General features: G+C 39.2%; 1 long non-coding RNA gene across 1 annotated transcript; it reads right to left on the bottom strand.

The window, feature by feature from the left end:
• Positions 1–11,169: 11,169 nt before the first annotated feature.
• Positions 11,170–13,620, bottom strand: LOC106940374 (uncharacterized). Its single transcript, XR_001423074.1, has 3 exons — positions 13,346–13,620; positions 11,909–12,019; positions 11,170–11,775 (listed from the first exon to the last, which is right to left on the bottom strand). It is a non-coding gene; the product is annotated as an uncharacterized LOC106940374 (long non-coding RNA).
• Positions 13,621–21,769: the final 8,149 nt, after the last annotated feature.

Here is a 21,769-nt window from a genome sequence, read left to right as displayed (position 1 = left end):
TAAACAGAGGGAAATGAGGTGATTATTCCATGATCGTCTGGGTTGCTTTTCATTTCTGTGCATATCCAGCTCTGTGATGAAGAACCATATCAACACTCCAAATGAAAAAATACAAATTCATATTTTCACAGGATATGAACATTTTCTCATAGTACTCTTTAGTTTCTAGCTTTCTGATGCTTCATATAGAGGGAAATTAATGCATCAAGCGTCTAATAATTGGAGGACTTGGCTGCAGCTGAGGAATATATGCTGACAGAGGTGACTAGATTTTTCATATTAACCCATTAAGTGTGTAGATGCGCCATGTTGTGGGCTGTTGCATGAGCGACATTTTAACCATTGTTCATCTTGTTCAGTGTCTCAGAAGTGACAAGAGGGACTCGGATGATGCAAAGCTAGAAAGTGTCCCCGTCTTTCCTCATCACTGCTTAAATGCTGCATAAAGAAAAACTAAATTAACAGCTAAAAGACACCCTGAGGTGGGGAGGGACTGCCTCCTTTGGGAAGATGTGTTGGATTAAGAGTATTTGGATTACCAAAGACAGTATAGAAACTAATATCGCTAATTATGTTTAAACAACAGGTTTCCTAACTCAAAGTCCCAGGTGCCTTTTAGATATTCCTACAAATGTTTTATACTCACTCAATTGTCTCAAAATTCCTCATCAAAGTGCCACAAAGACCAATATTTGTCCCACTGCTATTCAGGTTGTAAGGACCTCCCACAGGTGCATGAGGATGTTAGAATTACAGTTTATGCAGATGACACACTGACATATATAGATGGGGTGTCAATCAAGTTGCAGATGTGCTACTATTAAAAACACATCAACAGGTATTTACAAAAAAATACAGTTGCATGATTTAACCAGATGTTTGTGTTGAAGAAATGAAGTAACTAGTTGCAAAATAAAGCATCTTTCAAACATACAGTGTACTCTTGCACTATATATAAGAATACATATAGTGTAACATAATAGTTGTGTCTCAAGTCACAACTACTATGTTAGATCACATTATATTCAAGTCTTGATAGTATTTGATCAGAAGTGAAAACTTTCATCATAATATCCCTCTTAAATATAAAATTCTGAGTTAAAATGTTAACAGCGTAATTGTAAATTCATCTATCGTGCATGTTTTCACTATGCAATATGGCACCTCCAGCACTGAAAGCATTCGGCAAGCTGTTTGAAGCACAGATGAGATCCTTGAGTCCTTCACGGAGAGGAACGTGCTTCTAAATAGTTAGAAATCTCTGAAAAGCTTTCTCCCTTGAAGCCAAATAAAATGATTAGTAGCAAGCAGTGCTGCCAACACTGGCAAATACTAGATAAAAATAGATTACATTTCCTGTTATGCATTCAGAAATGGATATACAGTTACATTACAAATTGAATATTTATGAAGCTAAATTAGTCTGACTAAATGTATATAATCTATTTTTCCAATTGTGATCGAAATAATGTGTGTGTGTAAAAAAAAAAATTAAAGCCTCATTATCTTTATAATAGGATAAAGATTTGGAATATCATGAATGCAAGATATTCCTAATAAAAAAATGACTTGCTCTCTTTAGCAATAGAGGGAAAAAAGGGAAAATTAGGCTGTCCATCAATCTCATTGGTATCATGGCTTGGAGTGATAATGCCTTAGTCACCATTCTCCACAATGTACAGTGTGTTATATAAAATGTCTGGGTATTGACTGACTTACTGTGACCCTTAGATCCAAAAATAAAGCTAAACCAAGCGTCTTGTCAATAGCTTGAGTTGAAATAGAGGTTTTCAAACTGTTAAAAAAATTACTCACAGGTAAGTGTAGACTGCCTTTGATCTGTCAGTTTGGATTTTCTTTCAACTATGTCATTTCAACTTCGCAGCGATTATTTTGAGCAGTTCTTGTGGCGTTTTCCTCTCCAATCAATTTTTCAATAAAAGCTCAGCATTTTTCTGAATAATGTCTGAAACGGCCCATTGTACTCAGACCAACACGACCAATATGTGTTGCCTTTGCCCTTAAATGAGCGTCATACGTTTGACACCTGATCGTTTAAGGTTTTTTGTTTTTTTTTTAGAGAATGAATGGTTAAACTCTGCAGTTATTTTAAAGACATCTGTATGTTTTCATAGAGAGAGGTTCAGTATAAGCTAAACATTCACTTTGTGGCCTTATGATCTATTTATACTAGATACATCTTTATCTTTAATCTATGTTTAGGTCTGCTGATGGAAATAAGCCAGTGAAGTGCAAATCTCTTGATTAATGCTCCTGTATACAGTCCTGGATAAATAGCCCATTTGTTTTGTAGCTCATTACCCTTTCACCAGGCATTTCACCTTTTTTGCAATTAATTTTTCTTAATCTATTAACAATCACTAATCGGAAATGTTCAAATTTAAGTTGGGCTAAACAAAAACTTTGTTAAACGAGTTTGCACTGCCATATTTTTGCAGCACTTGAAATGCAAGTCAGTAACTGTTAGACGCCTCCTACGCCACCTGAGTCTCATTCTCCATACAGCCGCAAAGTACTGTGAGTAAATGGACACCATGTGGGAGGTTGTTTAACTCTCTTCGCTCGTGATACCACTGAACTTCCTTGATCTCCAAACGCTGCCAAAAGAGAGATCATCCGTCACCTTCCAGGGGAAAAGTGAAAGCAGATACGACTTGAGAGAGTCTGACTGAAAGCAGACCCGAAAAACGTCCATATGGCCAAACAAAGAACACAACCCCACACTGTAAACATGTAAAGTTTTTTCAGGGCTGCTTGAGGGGTCGACACTAAGCAGACGGGGGCTGGCGCGTCGCAGAGCTGAACGACATAGAGATGCTTACAGCACAGAATAGCCACAGCTGTGAATTTAAAGGTGGAGTCCAGCTTCTGTTCAGCTCTGCTTCTTTGACTAGACTAATACAAACGACAGCAATTTAACCTAAATCCACTGTATCTTTTTGGAATTTTATTCTGGTTCTTTAACTATGGTACAAGTAACACTGGTCAATTATTCACAAGGTTAATTTGAATGACCTGTAATGTAACGCTTATATATGGCACTGTATTAGTGCCAAAATTAAGACTTACGTGCACCCACATTAGAACAAAAAACTTGATTAAAAACTAGCATGCCTAAGCCTAGATTGTAGATTGTACACAGTAGATTGCTCACTTCCTCTGCTGTACATTAGCGCAGATGCAAGCATTAGCCTTGGGTAGGCGTACTGTAATACGAAGCTGAAGTTAGCTTCAGATTTCAGGTGATTCCACCTAATTTTTCAGAACCACTGGCATCTTTAGAACAGTAGCTGGCTTTGGAATACCAAATAGTATCTGCATATGCAATAGTTTTGATGTTGGCACCAATACTGCTCCGTATTAATAAGCTCCAATATCCAATAAGATGAATTGTCCAATTACAGGTTTAAGAATTAAAGCAACACAAGCTCTCATGGCTAATCATTGTACTTGTATGATACAGGTTTTTGGTGGTTATATCAGTGTAAAAATAATTCTATGTGTATGACTACTTCTTCAAGGCACTACATATGATGACAGCTATTTAATTGGCTAGAAATAAAGATAAGGTGGCGTCTGAGGAGATTAAAATTCAAGTTTTGCAAATTATTGTATACTTTTTTATTTTTTTAGCAGATTACCTCAAATTACAGAAAAATGTACAGCGTTTGATAAGTTGCAGTGACTAAACTGAAACTAATAATGGTCTCTTGTCTCCTCTCAGTCACTGTTAATGACACAGTGCATTAGCTATGTATTTTGATGACTAATAGTCAAACAGAGCACAGTGACATCAGTTGTATTTTGGCATCACCAGATTTTCTGTTAATCACTCAAAGGCACAAAGCTTCTCCGGTTTGGCATTTCCTGCGCACTGTGCCCTCTATTCATCTCCCAATCACTTTGATACCAGTCGTCCTCTGTAGTCTCAATGACCTCACTTGAGAGTTCCCCCAAATCAGCCCAGATCAAAGAACTTCATGTTTGATCCTCTGATAATGATGGCAAACCCCATCTCGCTCCCTCCTCAGCACCACGAGCTTTGAGATTGGCGCATGACCCCCAGACTTTATCCGTCGGTTTCATTTTGGAACTCAGAGAGATGTCATCCTTAAAAAGAAAATAATAATAAAAAAATAATAATAATAAATAGTCGATTGGGATGGAAAAGAAGCAAAAAAGCGGGCGAGCACTTAGTGGAGTAATGACGGCGGTTAGCATTCGGAGCCTCCCGGTTTTTGTGACCTAGATAGAGAGTGACATGAGCAGGCTGTGGTGAATGGAATTGCTTCCCATTTGCTCTACACTGCAGCGCAGCTCATACATTTCTGCCGAGAGATGGGACCACTCTGTCAAACACGATATGCAAATTTCTGTATTTTTTATTAGGAAGAACATCTGACATTTTGCATCCGATTTAAAGGATGCACTTCAGCAGGGAGGAAAAGTTTAGGAAGTAGAGGGGAGATGCTGCTAGATATTTTTGCAGGACTGCTTCGCAAGTGTGTGTGTGTGCGTGTGTGGGGGAGCGTGTATCGTCAGATGGGGAGCACTTTATGATTGCAGTGCAAAGATATTCCCACAAGGGCACTTTCTTCAAACTTTTTAAGCGGTACTCCTCATCTCGCTGTTTACATATTCATGAAGAGTTACTGATATTTTGATCTAAAAGACCTCCATCAGCATAAAGGCATATTGACATGATGACAAATTGATAGAGGTGCCTGAATGTAGAGATTCACTACTTTGTCACTATTCAGAGGATTAAAAGATAATAATAAAATAAAAAATTCAAGGTCATATTCTGGTCCCTAGTCTGAAAAATCTGCCTCATTCCACACTTTCTGCATAATTCCCCTCAACTATGGACCCAAATGACCCACGAGATTGCCATGAATATCAATGTCAAGCGCGTCTGTCCGCGTCACTCCGTCTGCAGACTGATGCATCTCTCGGACGTCTCCGTTAAGAGAGCTCTGCCCAAGGAGAAGGATGCCAGAGCAGGAAATCGCTGGCTGAGGCATTTATGTCACCTTAAAATGTAATGTATATGTGTAGTTTGGGGGGGAGAAAAAAAAAAAAAAAAAACAGAAATCCAAGCCCGTTTGGACAGATTTACAGTCTAAGGCAACTTTTACTACGATCGCTTCCTGGGTAAAAACATGACTTTGGCCTCCCGTGCACTTGTAAGAGAAATTATGTTTGAGGCTGAGACACTTCTGCCTTAGTCAAACAAGGCAGGAAGGAAGATTTACAGCTAAGTTATGATCAAGAGTGTCTCCAGAGTGCTTTCTATTTACTTGTGTTAAATGTGGTTTGACTCATAACAGCTTTGGGCTAATTAATAAATAAATCAAAGCAGAACAATGAAATGGACGAGTCTCTAAATCTGCATTCATTGTTGAAATATCAAATATTAGGTGAAGTCTCTTGACAGCAGCCAATTTTAAAACCACAGAGGACAGCTGTGGATCAGAGTTGTCAGCCAATCAGAAAGCTGTGTGTTTGATTCAAAAATCAAACATCAAAATCCTAAATTTCCCATACTAAACTGAAACTAATAATGGTCTCTTGTCTCCTCTCAGTCACTGTTAATGACACAGTGCATTAGCTATGTATTTTGATGACTAACAGTCATCAAAAATATTATTAAGTGTATTTGTATAAATAATCAAATGTAATTCTTAATTGACTTCCAAAAGGAGCTGTTTTTCCAAACTAGTTGTTAGTAAAATCTAGATCAGAGCTTATTCTTAACACACCGTCTTGACTACATTCGTTTTTTCACATTTTGTCAAATTACAAGAAGAACATCTAATGCAATTTAGCTCAGTTTTGTCAAACAGGTCAACAAATGGCAAAACTGATTTTTGTTGTGCAAAAAAAAAATCAAAACAGAAATCAGATTGAATATTGAACTTCTATGAACATCAGACTGAGTCTTCTTCTAATGTGTTTTTCAGCCTCTGACCATCAACTCTGTCCCTGCTGAAGAAAGGCATTCCCAACGAGGATGATATAGTTAGATTAACCCAAAAAGCACAATTATGCTTTCATTTTCCATCCACTCCAGTTTTGTCCCATTTGTCATATAAAAAATAAATAAATAAATAAATAAATACATACATTGAGGTTTGTAGTTGCAGCATGAAAATGTATAAAAAGCTCCTGGAAAGCAGATCCTTCTGAAAATATGTACATCTTTGAGGCCAAGCTCTAAGTAGCCACTGTGGATAGTTTCATCTATACATAAATCACATTATAAAGTAAAACATTTTCATTTCAATGCGGTAAATTAAACAAATGTTTTCCAAAATATTCATGATAATCTGCAATTACAGCTCGACTAAATCTTGCACACAAACACTCAGGGTTGGATAATAAATCACCAACATCTGCTGCGTCTCTGCGATAATGAAATCATTAAACTAACCGGAGCTGAATTGAACAGATGTAAAAGCTAAATTAGTGTTTCACCAACAAATTGAGAGAAAGTTGCGGAGTGGGACGATTTCACGAGGGAGGGCGGGGCCCTTCTTGTGTCAACCTGCATTACTTTCTCTAATATGACACAGTCAACCGCTGGTGCTCAGTCAGGACAAGTGCCCTTCAAATAACATATTCCTCTGCCTGATTTCAACATGCAGACGCATCAGGCTCAGCTGCCTCGGCGCCTGACCTCTCCAAGCGCCTGCTCTCCACCACACATTACAGTTGTATAATGAGGAATAAAAAAAAAAAAAAAAAAAAGAGCGTTGGCTACAGTTTTAAAGGTTAGATGTGCAGTCAATCGGCGGGAGCTTCAAGCATATGCATGACAGAGCGTCTGAATGTTTCTCGATCCCAGACGAAAGCGGTTTGAGAAATGCGTCAAGAGCGCCTCGCGTATCGATCGCCTCGCGTCCGGTGTCTGCGTGGGAAGAGGACAGTAATCAATGGAACCACCTGCAAACCGTCCCCACCTGACATTTCAGTCAGACCCAAGCAAACACCCAATTATTTGACGCGAGCAAGAAAAAACAAAAAAGAAGCAACGATTATGAAAAATACAGAAATATCCACAGCCAGAGGAAAGTGTTTTATGATTTCCTGATGAGCTCAATACAAGACGAAAATGGTCCTTTAGCAGTTCTAGTCCGCTTCTTTTTTTTTTTCCTTTAACTTTTTAACGTGTGATCCGAATCAGCGTGGGCAGACAGAGGGCTGTGAAAAACTATTTGCACCTTTAGAGATTTCTTCTTTCTTGTGTTTGTCGCACTTGCAAGCATCAGAAGGCGCATTATGTTAATACTGAACAGAGACAATCTTGGCGGATAAAAATATTTTAAAAAGTATTTTCATGGTTTCATTTTTTTTAAGGTTAAAAGTTCATGTAGCGTAAGGTAATGTTATCCCTCATCCTTAAGAAAAGTAAAAAATAAAAATCATGAACAAAAGCCACAACCCGGGCCTGATTATTGCCTGAGCTTTAAAATTTACTTTTTCGCATGAGGCCAGAGTGGTTTAGATAGATTTTTTTTTCCCTTTTACTTTGATGATCTAAAGCACACGAGAGTGATTAGCAGCAAAAACAGAATAGATATATTAGAGGAAACGCACCGTCTCAAGAGGAATGTAATGTGTGGACTGTTGCTGCATGATTAAAACAACTGCCACAAGTGTAAAATCTGGATTTTTAACTTTTGGTCGCTTTTCTTATCAAATCCCACTCCTGTGTCGCCATTCAGGACTTCAGAGCTTGCGAGTGGCCTTTATTTTTACAGATAAGCCCCATTGTACAGCAGAAAAAGACCCTTTTGTGCGAATAACCGAGCAGTCAGCCAGATGCAGCCGATGCTTTCTGATGCACAGCTCAGAGCGGGGTTATTATTTAATGCGTCTGCTTTTGAGATACACTGCGACATCTTTGGAAGTCGGAAGCACAAAGGAGTTGGGGAGGGTGGGAGGAAAAAGGAAGGGGAAAAAAAAAAAAGGGGGTCTTGCTGTACGCTGCAAGTTTTCAAACTTAAGTTTTTCTGGCACTCCTTGATCACACAATTCTCCAGCACCAGTGAGAAGGAGCTTTCAATAATTCATTCATAAGCACAAAATGTGTTGGTGCTTTTCAAGAGGTGGCTTGCGTCTGCAGTCGCTGTTTTATTAGGAGCCGAAAGAAGGAAAGGGGAGAAAAGAAAAAAAAAAAGAAAAAACAACAACAACATCACAGTTCCAAATGCCAACGCTTCCTGCCACTTTCTCTTGCTTTGAAGTAGAAAAAAATATATACATAATCAGAATGGAATTGCAAGCCCAGCTCAGCTCAGCAGTCTATCTGCCGAACTTATCACTTCTGTGGAATACGCTGCATATAATTTAGAATGAGCCTCCGTATCGGTTCCTACTACAGAGCATGATACAGTTATGATCAGATGTTACCATTTGCATAATATTCTTTGGGCTATTAATTATTATTAGACCCATGTTTTCTTTTCCCAGAGTGAGATAATGACAAATGCAATGTTATGTAACATTGTTATCTACATACAGGCTGGTTTATCACCTCGTGGTTTTATCCTGTTGAAACAGCTAATTCACCATGTAGCTGCTGATTTAATGGCAAGTGAAGGATTTTGGAGATAATCCAGGCTTTTCATTATTCTATCCTCTATGTTCAATGTTCCCGAACCATTTTTATCCCCTTTCATCTGAGGGTGGACAGTTTAAATCTTCAAGACCTTGGCTTGCATCCTTAAAGATTTCTTCTGTCCATTTTCTTTTTTGGTCAAACTGAAGTGTATTAAATCAGGATTCCCAGGTTCGGTCCTCGAGAGCTACCATCCGTCAACTTTTAGATGCAGCCCTTCTCCAACACGCCTCAATAAAATGAATAATTTGTAGCCAGACCTTTGCGGAGCTGATGAGGGAATTCGACCATTTGATTCATGTGGACTGCAGCAGGGGTGCACCCGGAATTTGCAGGGTAGTAGCTCTCGAGAGTTACCGCTGGAGTTTTATTTCATATAAATTCTAAGAGGAAAGTAGCCTCAGACCGTTGCCCTCCCACTACCGCGTTTGAATTTAAATACAACATCCTTTTCCTAAAATTCTTGGGTTTTTTTGCTCCAAATGGAAAACTTTTCAAGGAGTTTGTCGGAATACGGTCAAAAAAACCTTTGAGGTATAACAAAAACATGATAGCTTTGCATTCAGTTTGATCATATGTTGTTAGGGCTGTAGAAATTTATGGATATAACTGTTGCATATTATTATTTTTGTCTTTATCTATTTTACAAACCTTAACTCATGGAAATGAGACTGCAGTCTTGGATTTCCTGAATGAGTCTCAATTGTTGGACAGTGGCTCTCACTGGGGTTCACTGGAGCCCCAAAGTCTGAGAATTGGATTTTATCACAATTTTCAAACTGACATGTCAATTACTTCAATTTTCTTAATTTTTGATTGGGAGGTGGTGCTTTTAAAAACATCTTGCCAAACACGTTCTATTTTAGTAATTTCTTGATTGTAGAAGTCTGGCAGTAATCAGGCATTGGTTTTACTAAAGAAACTGGAGTAAAAATCATGACCAATTCATTATTTTGTATGGCCGTGATTATAGTTACACATTGGGGCAAGTTGGGTTGAATAGAGAGTTTTCCTTATTTAAGGAAATCAATTTGAAGCACCAAAATACATCAAAGATCTGTTGTCATGCCAACCTTCCAGACCAGTTCTCGTCTACTCTGCATCCCCAGATCCAAACATGGAGAACTTGAACATCTTTGTCGGGTGTATGTAAACTTCTGACCAGAACTATGACACATACAGACATGAGTTCATTCAACAAAATACAATGTTACAACACTGAATGGGGTCTCGGTTCTATGACAAGTCCTATAATTGTTGGGAATGCAGATTCGTGCAAGTCAAGAGGATTCTATGAAAAGCAACAACCTCACTACACAATGAAAGAGAAATGCATATGCCCATATGGCCTAATAAAGCATACAGACTTTCTGTGAACAACATGGAAACAGATGACTGCAGGAAGTGACAGATGCGTAAACAGAGAGGAGCTTAAAAAATAAGAAGTGGGGGGAATGTGGAAATGTCTTTATAGGAAACCCAATAAAAAGACAAAAGAGCACAACAGCATCCACAAAATTCAGTTTGTATGTAGATGGGTTGTTACGCTATGCATGAAATGAATCTTACTCGAACGGATCCGAGATTGCTTCGATATGCCACAAACAAGTCTCTATCAGGTCGCAGTTTGCTTTATACCACACTAAAAACAAGATAAATCGAGTTGTTTTTGTACGACTAAAGGATTTTAAACACTAAACAGTTTTGATCATAACTACAAAATGATCAGTTCTCTTTCAGGGATGAATTGTCTGGTTTAAATTGACATGTTGGACTGAAAACCGAGTTGCTAGGGTAATTAACGCAGACTTTGGGGGTAGAAATAATAAGATGGGATTAGATGGAACTCATTGCCCTCCGAGAGCTTTCCCCATTGTTCAATTAACTTTGCAAATAACCTGGATAGATTAAAAGAACGCAGCAAAATTCATTTTCCACACGCGGAGGAATACTTTATGAATTATGCAACAATGACAACAATGAAAAAAAAAGCGTATATGCAAGCACATTGGATGCTTATTGTGTAGGAAGCATGATCTACACAGGAGCTCAAAGCAAAAGAAAAAGACGCATTTTTCTCGGCTGAAACCACATATTGCTTTCTCCTCCATTTCTATCCGTCTTTGGCACACCACGGCTCCTTTAACCTTCTACGTCTGGAACTCAAATGAGAAATTTAGTCGCTCACCCTGGGAACCAGGCTCATTAAAACATATTGGGCTTCCACTCATACTTTTTTGTATCCAGGCCATGAATATGCATTATTCATGGTTAGGACATCATCGCTCTCATTGTGCTCCCGCCGAACGCCGCGTTTCAACCCAGGGCCACAGAATCTAACTATATGTAAAGTGCACTTTCCGAGTCTAAGATGGAGATTATCTTTTTAGCCACAGAAACATTTGGAAACTTGCATATTTTCTAGATTTAAGCAGCCGGTCAAAGTGAGCAAAGTTTCAATCAAAATATCCACCAGCACAAAGCAAAATTGTGAATTTCTGAAGCACATTAATGTGCTGGCACTTCCATTTTTTCCACATTTTGTGTGACAGCCTTATTCCAAAATTGTATTAAATCAACATCTTTCCACAAAATTTGACACACAAATAACCCATTATAACATGGAAATAAGTTTTTTCTGAAAATTGATGAAAAATAGAGAAAACAAGAAAATACATTTTAAATAAGTGCTCACAGCATTTACCATGAAGCTCAAAACTGAGCTGCGTCTACATCTTAAATGAAGTTCGCCTGTGGTAAATGTAGCTGATTGGACTGAATTTGGAAAGGCACATGCTCATATAAGTAAGAATCCACAATTTAAAATTAAATTAATGTATGACATAAAGTAATCTGGACTGCAGAAATCAGAGGAGCTGTTTTAAGTTTGTGAAAAAGTGGACAATTTTCATCGATTCCAGCTCTAGAATCAGTTCTATAGTCTGTTTACAAGGTTTAAAAACATCCTCCAACTAAATAAAAATATGAAATCATTTTTGATAAATGTCTGATCTGCTGACGGATACCTTCCTCAACGGGAGCTGGACAGCCATTTGTCGAACTTTTCAGCTACAACAGCACGTGTGTACCTGCCAGTCAGGGATCCAGGTGGTGTGTCTGCAAATGTTTCCCTGCAAAACAAACAAACAAAAAAAAACAAGCGAAACATCAAACAAAGATAATGCAAAAAGAATGAAGAGGATTATTTGAGCTTCATTTGTAGGTTGTCTCTTCAAAAGAAACGTATCTCGACAGATACAGAACCTGTCTGAACTTCTGCGGGGAGACGCATCATTTTCTCCTCAGAAGTTTGTAAAGGCCATCAGGATAAGGTTGGCGGGGTAGTGTGACAGCATCTGGGCGTTGTCTTCAGCACTGTAAAAAGAAAAACAAAAGGAAAAACAAACAGAGCGAGTGTAGAGATTGAGATTCTGAGGAAAAAAACTGAATGAGTTAAAAGCAACGATGGTTTTTATTTTAAACACAATCCAAAGCATTACATTGTCAGGAGTCTCAAACGACAATAAATGTCATGCGTCCTAAATGTTGAGAATTTCTTCATCCACTGGAAAAAATGTATAATGAACTATGTTGCTAGCAGACAAGTCAGCTATAGCCAGCTTTTCCTTTAAAGAAAAACTTTTTTCTCAAGCTAAATGGGTCAATGACAAGGTTTCTCAAAGGCATTTTTAATCTATTTTTAAAAATGTAATTTATAGCATATATTTGAGTTTGTAACAATATTTTTAAGGATTTTTTTTTTTTTTTTTTTTTTACAAAAGATAGCACAGTTAAACGTGTAAAACTTGTATCCCTAATGTTTTGCAGGTAACTTTAAACATATTTAAACATGTTCATAAATCTTTACACTGGTTGTTCCACCATGGCAAGTTGACCAATCAACATATGAAATAAAAGTCGGTCAGACGAGTTCCTTTTACTCATTTCCAGGATTATTTCTTAATTTCATTTGACAACGTATTTCTGAAAATGTTAGGCATATAAACAGCCTCATCATTTTTGGACAAGTAAAATGTAGGCAATCAGCTGTCAAACACATGCACAAGTACTGTTGTCATAACCACTGAAGTAGCATATTTTATAGGCATTTGTTTAGATGGTGTCACCACCTTATATTTTAAAGTAGAGAAATTATGGAAATATTTTAATAGAATAAATCTATATTCATACTAAACTTCTTTAAAACTTGATTGTATTTTTAACTTGCTGATTAAACTACAGAAATTGTGATACTCCACTCAGCCACAGTAATAATCAACGCATATAAATGATCTAAATATCTGTGTAGGATGTCTACTATTGAATGGTTTGTGATATTTTCTGTAATTGTGGACTTAAAATGAAGTCAGTACACAGAACGGGGAGTTAGCTGCTGCTGCTGTTAGCACAAAAATATTAAACAAACCAGAGCCAACAGGGAATGATTAAAAAACAGCAACTCATGTAGTCGTATGTTTACAAATTAAAACTCAGTTTAAAAAAGTCCAAATTCACATTTTGTTCCGTTTAATACATCCGCTGACAGCACACCAAGCAACTTCGATTTAAAGCTTCACAAACAGCTGACCACGCTCTGCTCCGTAGTGAACAGCTTATGTGTTTTAAAATATTTACGGTGACAATTTTCCGTAAAAAGGAAAGCTATTTTCATCCATTTTTACTCTCAAAGTCTAAGCTCACCTCGCAAAATTCCTGCTTTTGAAAATTAGCTCGTCGTTTTCTCTCACAGCAGTTTTTTTTTTTTTTTTCCTGAACTCTGTCATGTTTTAGACGCGTCTCTACAACTGCACACCTGGCGTAAATGAAGCACACAGAACAATACTTTCCAACTGTTTTCCTCCTCCGTTTAAATGGCCAAAACTTGTATTTTTTAAGGTCCCACCAGCTGTAAAACAATAAAAAAAATATTTCCTTTTGGGAAATATGAGCAAAAAGTTAATGCTGCACACCATCTTGCTCAGACTGTGTAGGGTACAGTTGTTAGTAACTCGCAAGAGTGGAGCCCCCTGTCGGTGGAAGGTAGATGCTACGATTTCTTGATTCTTGCTAAGTTTCATGTGCACACACACACACATATATATATATATATTTTTTTTTTTTTTTATTAAAACATTTTCCAGTTTTTCTAGCACTCAAGAGCAAACAAATGCCTTAAAGTTACACAAGTTAAAAATGTTATATTTATGCACTTAAGCTAATTTTAAACTTAACGTTTTATAAATAGAAATTAATTTGATTTTGTTTTCAGATTTTTCTCTGAATTTTGCCACCTGTTTATATCATATTTGACCCAAAGAAGTAATGGCTGTGTAAATTTGCACTATTTTGATCTGCTTAGAAAAAAAAAAAAAGAAAAACTTGGCCTACATGTGCACAAGTTATTATTTTTTTATTTCCTTTGAAATGTATCCATTTAAATCTAATGTTTGCATGCAGTGAGCATGTGAAGCCAAAGTCAAAAAGAGGAACTACGTATGGAAATGACACATTTGGAAATAAAATGCAAATTATATGTAAAAATGCTCAGGTGTGAATTCAAAAAATATATAGAAAACCACCTGGATGTAATTTCCAGTCAAGAGAAAAGAGAACCTTCAATTTTATGCCCAACAACCTGATATTTTTACTTCTTTCAAGGGATTCAAATTTCAGTCTTTGCTCCGACACAAACTCCTTAATCAGCAGAATTTTTGCTACTGTACTGAAACAAATGGAGTTGTGGCTACTTTGTTTTGCTGCAAAGGAGTCTTCCTTTGAGTACATGTATCAGAACATATGCCACTTTAGTGTATTTCAATTTGTTGTTTGTTCTTAAAAGCTCATCAGAAAGATTGCTCCTACAGGAAGTACTAATTATATAAACTCAAGCTGCCTGTTGTCCCCAATTCTGCTCCATCATGCCAACAAGCCCGAAGGGGAAGAAAAGTCTGTCGCAACAGCCTTTAAGAAAGTGCCAGATGGTTTCTGAGAACATCACACACCAATGTGACAATGCGCATCAGCTGCACTGTTTTCCGCATTCGGGCAAATAAGTAAACAAAATTTAGTCAGTCAGTTAATCACTTCTGTGCCTCATAGCTGCGCGATATCTTCATTCCCCCCTCTAAAGACTCCAAAGCTCTTTGTTACGGTCAGCACTGAGCGTGAAGTTTGCATATTTCCATCGTTTTTTTTAACGAGATAATCTGGACACCGGCACAAAATAAGCTCCCCTTGCCGCGGCTCATTTGTCACCCTGATCTTAATCTAGCAGCCAAGTCATCTTCCTGTGTGGGCCACTCTCAGCTGCAGGCCAACAACTCCAGCTGCCATGAGGGGCTGTTTTGGCACACGGCTTCAAAAAAACTGAAGGAGTCACTTTGGATAAGGCCAGACTCATACAGACGCACAATAATTCCTGATTACGTTTCTCTTCTCCGCATAGTCTGGCATCATTACGCGCTCCCGCTTGAATACTGCGGCACTTTGCCACACATAATGGTCATCAGTTGTGCCTGTGGTTTAATCACTAAAATTTGTCTCCTAATTTGCCCACAAGCGTTTGGTGTTGATGTAATGAGAGGGACATGATGTTCCTGTGGTCGTGAAATATGCCACCAGAAGTTAAAAAAAAAAAAGAGAGAGAGAGAGAAACCTAATATTAAACAAGAGGTTTGTTCTCATTTTATTTGCTAAACACAAAGTAAATGTTAAATCGAAGGGGTAAGGATACCACAAAAAACAATCTTAAAGTTGTTTTCAGTTCCATGCAGGTACCCTTAAATAAAATCCGGTACAACAAGTTCCCTTCAGAAATCATTTAGCTACTAAGCACAGTCCTACTTACAATCAATTAAAACGCTCTGAAAATTCAAAGTGGGCCACAAATACCACCCCGCCAGCCAAACCGACGGGAATAATCCGAGAAGCAGCTGGTATTAGTCTGGCCTCTGTGGAAGACTCGTGAGGAAAAATTCGATTCGACTCAAAAATGCTCTAATCCATCCCAAAGCGACATCAAATGTCACAGCCAAGCATCTCCAAAGAGCCTTTGTGTTTGACGATGCTGTGGGCGGGAGGGATTTCTGGAAGCAGTCAGTCTTCCAATTAATCTGTACAGGCCTCTGACTGAAGACCGTTGCTGCACGACAAACGGCTCACATTCTGGGAAACTGAGATTATATTTCACTGTAAAATTTCCTAGATTACACTCAGTTGATGAGAACTGCTTACCCACCTCATTTGCTTTTGCCATCCCCCTTCAAATCTGCCTGGCTGCATGGTAAGAGATGTTGGCGTTGGGGATGTGATCCTCACCCATAAGCCCTCCTTCTTGGGGTCGTAGGTCATGTATTATTTGAACTTTTGAGATGCCAATCATCTAGTCCAAGTTGTAACAAAAACACATCCTAGATCCACAACATCCAAAACCAAAACTCTCTTTCTGATTGTCACCCCGACTCACTATTTAGACATCCACTCTCAAAATGTAAACACTCTCTAGTCAAAGCATACCTTGTCAGACTCTTTTTTTTTTTTTTTCTGTTTTTCCATCCCTTATCAGTGGTTTGGTTATTGTCACGGCAGACTCGTGTTTGGTTTTTCCCGTTGTTTCCCTCCCCGCCTCAGCAGTACGCTTTAGTTTAGTCAAATAAAAGGTATTTGTTTTGCTCTCCATCTGCCTCCGCCGAGTCGCCTTGAACAGTTCCCTCCGACGCATAGATGCATCCTGTGACAGACGTCAAGGAACATTGACAAACTAGCAGTACAGCATTGGGGGTGGGGAGGGGAGACGTGATTGGTGGTGTCTCTCAAAATCCGTGCAGCTGGAAGCCCAGAATGCGAGGCGTCTCTGTTGCTGTCTCACAATCAGTATCTCCCTTGGACAGTGTCAGATTGATTCTCTCCAATCAATTCCAATTACTGGTTGCTCTTTTTTTTTTGTTGTTGCTTTCTGCTTGGACGATTGTTCTTAAACGTCTAAAGAAGAACAAACGAGAAAAAGTCTTGCTGAGTTAGCAACCTGCTCATTTAGAAGGGACAGACCTAAAGGCGTTTGGAGTTTGGGTATTTAGTGAAATTAACCTTGCTTAATTTGAATGCGCCGAAGCTAAAAACACCTTTAAAAAAATGCATAAATCACAGGGGGTTAACCTAGTGGCAGTCACTGCTAGCAAAACCCACATTTATTTTAAATCTTTGCAACATCATCTTAGCAATTAGGCCTCAGCTTAAGAGCAAACCTGTCAATCAAACTGCTTTTAGCAGAGCCACGGATTAGACGTTTTTTCTTGAAGTTTGAGTAGGAGCTGCTCTTTTTTTCTTTCTCCTTGGTCTTTTAATGCCTCAGCGTTTCGTGGTAATTAGTCGGTTCTGTGGCCGCAAACAGATAAGAAAAGCAAAAAATAAAACACGTTTATGTTGAGAAACGCCAAACAATGACAGGCTTGTGTGGCAGCTGTAATCAAATATAGGCAAATGTCAGATTCCTGAGAGCAGATGGAAAGCAAAAAAAAAAAATCTACTGATTTGTTTGCTATTTATAGCCAACAGAGATTTTTATCTTGCTACAGATTTTATATGGGCACAAATTCACTCCTTTTATCTGTACAGTGTTCCACAAATGAAATGTATTTGATGATCTGAAAAAAAAGAAAGAAATAAAAACACCTTTTCCTGCTTTTTAGGGTTTCGTGTTTCCTTCCCTCCAGGTCACAAAGCGTCCTGCCAGAATCTGAGGCCTCGAACTCCTGTCAGGATCTGCGGATGTAAACAACTCAATAGGCTGACAAGAGCTCAGCCTCCTGCAATAACACTGCTGCGCTTTCCCACTGCTCCATTTGCTTTCATGTTCCTATCTTAAGAGTATGTCTACTCTTAGCAAACAGCAGAAAAAAAAAATAGATAGTTGAGGGATGCAGAGATGGAGAATTTTCTTCCAGTGCTGGTCCCACAGTTCCCTCCTCCCCATGAACTTCAAAGGGCTGTAAGTGAAACTTTCTGACATCTTGGTGTCGAATTTACCTTTATGGTAGAAGACAGAGAAGCTCCACCTATCTCCATCTTCAATCACTCACTGATTAGGTCAAAAGAAAAAAAAAAAAAAGATTTTTCCAGCTAATGTGCTTCCACTGTATCACTCAATGACAAACATTTGACATCTGCTAACCTACTTCATTGGATTGAGTCTGAGTCGTTGCCATGGTTTTAAGAGGCTCGGTTCGAGCTGCATAATTTTAGTCGCCCATACAGTGGACCATAACGTTTCGGAGCATTTACCTTTACCTCAATGTCTGCTTTCATCCAAAGTGGCCATTACTCAAACCTACCAACAGTGACAATGCAATCTGTGTCTGGAGCTCTACTTGCTTTATTTCTGCACCGGATTTCCAAAGCAAATTGCGCTAAATACAAGCCGGAGAGAAACGGGTTCAACAGACAGCACCGATTTTAGCATGCAGGAAGAAAGAGGCTTTCTTTAAGCTTTAACTGGACTGGCATGTAGCTTCAATTGAATCACTCCAGAAATATGTTGTTTGTGATTTCAATCAGTGCTCAGAAAACTTAGCCGCATAAAGGAAATTAAGACCTCACGAGAAGAACAAGTCAGTTCTTCCATCTGTAACTGACTTTTTATTGTACTGCTATCAGTGCAGGATGTTGCTGTTTTCCCTCGTTTTACAATTATCCGCAGCTTTAAATACTCTGGTTCTTTAAAGGGACAAACAGCATTAGTCATCGTGAATGCCAAGCATCTTGTACTGGCTGCGGTTTACAGAAATAGACATAAATATGGGCAGACGTTCCCCCAAATCAGAGGAGCTCCAACTCCATCTCTTAAGATCCAGTTCTTAAGCTAGCATCTTGCAACTTGTAAATGCATTCCAACACCAACACCTGAATAAATTGGTTGAATTACAGAATTTCCGAAATGCTTTTTTTTTTAGTTCTTGGCAATCCACAAGCTATTGGTTTGGATTTTGAGTGTGACGTTAACTAAAGTAAGTCATTGCTTTAGATGTTGTTCCGGATTCTTCTGTGACTTCCTGGATGCTTTTTGTATTCACGGAAGTCCTTATGCAATGTATATATAAAAATATGTTTTGTAATCTGAAACATTTAAATGAGACAAAAAAAAAAGAAGCAAAAATAGAAGGAACCAATAAGGGAGGAAACACTTTGTTTCATGTGTTGTATTCTTACTTTTTGGATTTCCAATAACAATCGAAGTGAACAAAAATAAATGCGAAATTAAAAATATCACTCCATTTCGAGAATTTGTATACAATGTAAGTTTGTTTTTTTTTGTTTTTTTTTAACAAAATTGCTGAGATAACTTTTAAATGGTACTCTAATCTACTGAGATGCAACTACACAGCAGTTTCTAGCTTATTTTTGAGAACATGGGGTGTTAGATAGTGCGCTGCATCTCGTTCGCTCTCTGGTCTCAGCATGATTTGGTGGCTCAAAAGGGAAAAGCATTTGCTACCCACAGGCCAAGCTGATTGGACTAGCTAATCAAAAAAAAAAAAAAAAAACGCGACTGATGAATCACAAAATTTAGACGTCTGCTCGCCCTGATACAAGATTTTGTTCTCCCTCCCTCCCCCCTTTTAGGCCCTTCACTAAGACACACTGTCACTTAATTTAAGCTCCGCAGCCTCTCAGAAATACAGTTCATTTCAAAAGCGATGTATGATTAGCTCTGGCCGCCACAGTCCTAATTGAAATGAGTTTGGGCCGTGCAGCAGGGGAGCCGGGACCGGGAGGGGGGGACGGCGCAGCTGCGTCGGCCCGGTTCTATTGGTCAGAAAGCAGTCGCTCGTCCCTTTTCACTCAGCAGCCTAATGATTTTTTCGCCGTTATTGGGATTGCTGATAAGGTCTTGTGAGGGGAGAGTTTGAGCAGAGCAAATTAGCAAAGACCACGCTGGCACACATCCGACTACAAAGCAACCAAAGTTCTCGCTAATTCACAAGCAAAGGAAAAAGAAAAGAAAAAAAAAAACTAAATGGGGATCAAGTTAATTTGCACCTCGATGCTGCTGAGCTGCAACTCGCCCTCTTCTATTTACCCATTCGATTCGACTCGTGTTCCACCGCGGCACCCGTACATAAAAGCAGCTCCGAACTACAGTTCAGCGGCGTCAGATATTGTGAACAACTCGAAAGCACGGCCGCAAAAAGTGTGTGAAAAGCCCTGAAGTGCCTTCGCAGTGTCAGCACAAGACACCCAACCCTTTCAAAAAAAAAAGAAAAAAAAAGACATTTTTCTCCCTGTTTAGACTCAAAGAATCAGAGGCTCGCTCGGCTGCCGCTTCAGGTCTGTTTCTACAGGACAGCCTCTGCAGAAAGGAGGAAGCGATTGAACGAGGCTCATGTCGTCGGATTCTTGCAACGAAGATAGAAAACACTACTGAAGCCCCAGGTGGACGCACTTGTTGCCGTAGCAATAACTGGGGGGGGGGGATGGATACAATGGCGACACCCTGTTTCGATTTGATTTGCAAATCATCGGTCGCGCCGTTTTGCTGCTGCCAGTGGCTAATTATTATTCACACTTGGGGGACGACAATGTGTCATCTTCCATTTGCTGGAGGATGAGGGCGATATGGCTCAAAATGCATGTTTTCCTCGCGAGCGGGAGCCGGTGTTTCGCCGGAGGCCCAAACATTTCACTGGCGCCTCATTCCGGTAGCTCAAGAAAACCTCCGGGCCTCGTTTTTTGCTATGCGTGTAATTGATATGCTGCGAGGGACGCGGCACTGTAAGCTCTTTCAGTTGTATGCCGCTGGATTGTTCAATCTCAAAGGATTATCAGAGTTACATTTCATTAGGAGATATCGCAGTTGGGAGAGGATATTTCTGCTTCTTTTGAGGTTTTGTGCTAATAAATCACGCCAGGAAGGGTAAGGAGTGCAAAACAGAAGGATGATCCATTCTTTGTTATCTCTTTGGCTCCGCGGTCCAGTCCGAACTGGAAACTCCCAAGAACAAAGGAGATATCATCACACATCGGTCGGTAAACTGGGTAATTTATTATACCTGAAAGTAACTAGAAATCCAAGCGGAACTGATAAGATAACCGAGTGAAAAGCAATTTGAAAATTCCTCCTAAGGGATGTTTTCCACTGCTGGAATGTGTGCTGGAAATCATGTGTCTGGAAAAGCTGGGGAGCTGGTTGCTCCGGGGCCGTCAACTGGTGCGATCCAGCTGACGACGTGACGTGCTGCCAATGCCTCAAGGGGGGACAGGTGGAAGCTCAAAGCTGGCTTCCTGTTTCTTGTGGGATCTTGATCCAAGAGGGACCAGAAGCAGCGTGACACCAGTGTTTGGACAAGATGACGGGAAAAATGTGTAGTGATGTGCATTGGCTCGGCTAGATACCTCTGCAACTAGCCAGCAGGATTGAACCAAAGTAAGATTTATAGTTTATATTTATAAGGAAATTGTAGCTTGATCTTAACCTTATGTTTTGATATTCTAACTATCAGAGAGATTTGTTGGTCATACTGTCAAAAAAAAAGAAGAAAAAAAAGACATTTCAATTTCATTTTTTGGCTTTTTATTTTAGTTTTTATAAACAAAAATTGGTCAAGTAGAAAGACAAACAACTCCAGAGACGACTACGCCTTCGACTCTTCTGAGAAACATCTTCACACTGGATTACGTATTAGACGCAAAAATAACTTTGTCACAACATGCAGTTAATCCCATGGCGTGAATCAACAAGTCCCTGCACTCTATAACCCCTCAGGTGTGCATCAACTGTCTGCTTTACATACACAGCAGTAGGACAAACTCTGTAAGAAATTGTTTAAATAACTTGGACAAAGAGTTATTTTTAGTAACGTTTCCCCTAAAGGTAAATATCGGCTGAGTGTGTTGCGTTTCTCTCCGGTCCCTACAGACCTTGTAGGTTGAACCATGGGCGTAGGTTTGGGTAGGGACGGTAGGGACATGTCCCGACCAATATTCACGGGATATGAAAAAGTCCCGACCAATTTTTGCCATATTGGCTCAAAGAACGTGGATCTACGATCTTTGATTAGCTGCAAAAGGCGGCGGCTAGCTGGGCACACGCGTCTCCTTCTGAGTCTCCGAGACCATGTCGCCACCAAAAAA

The sequence above is a fragment of the Poecilia latipinna genome, unplaced genomic scaffold (genome assembly GCF_001443285.1).
Source record: "Poecilia latipinna isolate Pla-1442-1.1 unplaced genomic scaffold, P_latipinna-1.0 Scaffold3198, whole genome shotgun sequence".
In the NCBI taxonomy this organism is placed as follows: Eukaryota; Metazoa; Chordata; class Actinopteri; order Cyprinodontiformes; family Poeciliidae; genus Poecilia; species Poecilia latipinna.
This window is presented reverse-complemented; position numbering and strand designations above follow the sequence as displayed.